The following is a 3,281-nucleotide window of genomic DNA, read 5'->3' on the forward strand; positions in this document are numbered from 1 at the left end:
TTGCCAAGCTCTCTCTCTCTCTCTCTCTCTCTCTCTCTCTATTCTCTCTCTCTCTCTCTCTAGCTTCACACACGAATAAACCCTTAATTTATTGGAGCTTCAACAAGTAACATAAAACTATCCACTGGATAATTTTTATTTACCAACTATCTAATGAATTTAAACTTGAGTGTATATATATATATGTTAAGTTGATGGAATCCAAAAAGATAAATAAATAAAACAGTATTTTCTTTTTTTTTAAAGAGATCAATGAAGGATAACTAATTAGTTTAGCCTTCGTATCACGTGTCTCAACAACCAAATTTAAGGGTTCACCAAAGAATCATGTTACTCTTTTTTTTTTTAATCTTATTTTCTGTAAATTGCAAGAAACACCCTTAACCTACACTCTTTTTTTTTTTCAAGAAAACATCTAACGTCTACTAATTGTTAACCCCTTCTTCATCTATTAACAATTTTGTAAATTTGTAAATAAATGCAATCAATTCATCACATTCATAAAGAACGCGGCCAAATTTAAATTTGATCCTCTCGCGTTTATCACAAAGTTTATTCTGAAGCTGTTTAAGAAACTAATGCTTTTAATTATAGATTAGATAAGGGGTCACTGTGTTGAACTTAATAGACGAGGGGGTCTCTCAAAAATCTGGGTATAGATAAAATATATATTTTTTGAAATTACCCCTTTATTTTTACGGCTTATTTAATTTCAACTACTCATTCTTGTCATTTCTATTTTTGAATTATAAATGGGTTTATTTTTTGAACTGGACTCGAGTAAAAAAATATTTGGTATTTCTTCCATAATTCCATCTGTTCTTTCGTAATTGGCTGAGATTCATGCATGCAGTATTTAACCAAGATGTATTATCCCATTTGAAAACCCAAAAAGTCAATCAATTCTGACAAAAAATAAACAATATTATCTTATATTATCATTAATCAATATTGTAATTGTTTAGTGTATATACTGTGTTTCCGTTAATTTATTTTAGATCAATTTTTCATATTAAGATGAAAGTCGTTAAGGGGGGGTTAGTCATCTAGAACTTAAAACTAGAACTGAGATAATTTGTGGGATAAATTTTTAAGGTGTTAGTCACATAGAACTAGGAAACGAGATATTTTTTTATAGTGTTAGTCAAGTAGAACTTTTGTAGAATTAGAACTGTATTATTTTTTTGGTGCGTTAGTCAAGTAGAATTCTACTAGAATTAGAATTGGGATAATTGGTCATAATTATCCCATAAATTATACTACCTATATATATATAACCATAAGTTCTCCTCTCTCAAATTATCCCACACATTGGAAAGAATACAATTGAGAAAAAAAAGTGAAACGCCACCTCCCTCCCTCTTGGTTAGTTTCTCCGCCTAGAAAATTTCTCTGCCATGAAGTTAATCATCCGTTCATTTTTCTGTCTTTACTTTGTTTTTGTGATGATTAGATCTTTTATTATTATCTTCAAGATGTATTACTTTATTGATAGCTTTTTGACGTTAAATTACTTTATTATTATTTGTTTGATCTAAGTTTTCTCTCCACAACAGTGGTTTAGGTTAAGAATATAGTGTTGGTGGGTTAGTGCTAAAGATATGCAGGCTATTTATGTTTTTTTTATAAGTTAGAAAGCAACTTTGCGATCACATTGATGATTAGATGTTGAATGATTAATGGTGATATCTATTATTATTAAATCGGCTCAGTAAATTGATTGGGATATTTATAGTTCATCTGTCGATCATCTGTTTAGCGGCCATGGATGATTCCTGTGTACATTTCATTTATTTGCTGATATGGTTTCAGCGATCATGATGAGATTGGTCCAAAGGGTTAATGGCTGAAAAATGCTTATTTTTCTTTCTTTATGATGTTATGAGATTTGAACTTCGACATTTATGATCCTCCGCTAGAAGCTCCACGAAATGTTCCTGATGCAGACGATGATTCCGATAAAGAAGACGAGTTACAGACTCAACGAGCAGTTATAGGAGCTTGGAGAAAATCTATGGCAGATGCCATGTGGGATGATAGAAGCCATGTGGGATGATGGAAGTCGAGTCACTCTAGGGATGATAGAAGCCATGTGGGATGATGGAAGTCGAGTCACTCTAGGGATTTAGATTTTTATTTATTTGTAAATTATTTTATTATTTGAGATGAATAGTGATGCTTTATTGCATTATATTTTATAGTTATTACTAGAATTTGCTTATCAATATTATTATATTTTATAGTTATTACTAGAATTTGCTTATCAATATTATATTATTTTTAATATACAATTATTAACGATGCTAATTTATACCCACCATTACCCTCACCAAATTTCCTACCAAATTATACAACTTCATAATATTATCCATCATTATCCCACCAAATTATCCTACCAAATTATCTCACTTTAAGAATTACCCATCATTGTTCTACTAAATTATCCTAGTGTTAAAATATTATCCCACTTTACCAATTATCCCAGTTCTACTTAAAAAGTTCTAGGTGACTAACCCCCCCTAAGAAAAACTGTGATAAGATTTTTTGGATGTCAATTCGATTTAAGAATCATTTCAATAATAAAGATAAATATAATGACCTCATACCTACCCTCTCAAAAATCTACAACATTTTTTTTTTAGAATAAAACTACAACAATTTAAAATTCTTTTCTTTGTACGATCTATTCAATTAAAAATTGTATGTTTAAATTCCATACTGTATTTCAAAAGATTGAATTAATAAACTACTTTCATCTTTTAAAAAAAAAACTAATTGCTTCCTAAATTCTTTTTTTTTAAATCTGGAAAAGAGTTTTTCCCCATGTTATGATTGTGTTGAGTTTTGGTGGTGGGCCCGTTCGTAGGAATTCTCTTGAGTGGATAGTGTAGTAGAGTTGAGAGCCATTTATGCCGTTCTGCAAATGGTTCGGTTTCCTTTCTAGTTGTAGCTAAGAGCATCTCCAACAGTTTCTCCAAAATTTTCTCCAAAATGGAGAAACAAAAGTCATATTCTCCAAATTATTTTTGCTCAAACTCCAACAGCTTCCCCATTTTAAAAAATCGCATTTATTACAATAATAAAGCTCTCCCCAAAAATTTGGAGAATGCTGCAGATTTGGGGAAGGCTCCTTATTTTTTCTCCTCCTTCCCTATTTTGAGGAATGGGATGGAGAATCTGTTGGACAAAAAAAAAAGCTCTATATTCCCCAAAATTAAGTATTTCAAGAAGATGGGGAAGCTGTTGGAGATGCTCTAACAATTTTAAGTCCTTGAAATCGT

Source organism: Asparagus officinalis, chromosome 5 (genome assembly GCF_001876935.1).
Source record: "Asparagus officinalis chromosome 5, Aspof.V1, whole genome shotgun sequence".
NCBI lineage: Eukaryota > Viridiplantae > Streptophyta > Magnoliopsida > Asparagales > Asparagaceae > Asparagus > Asparagus officinalis.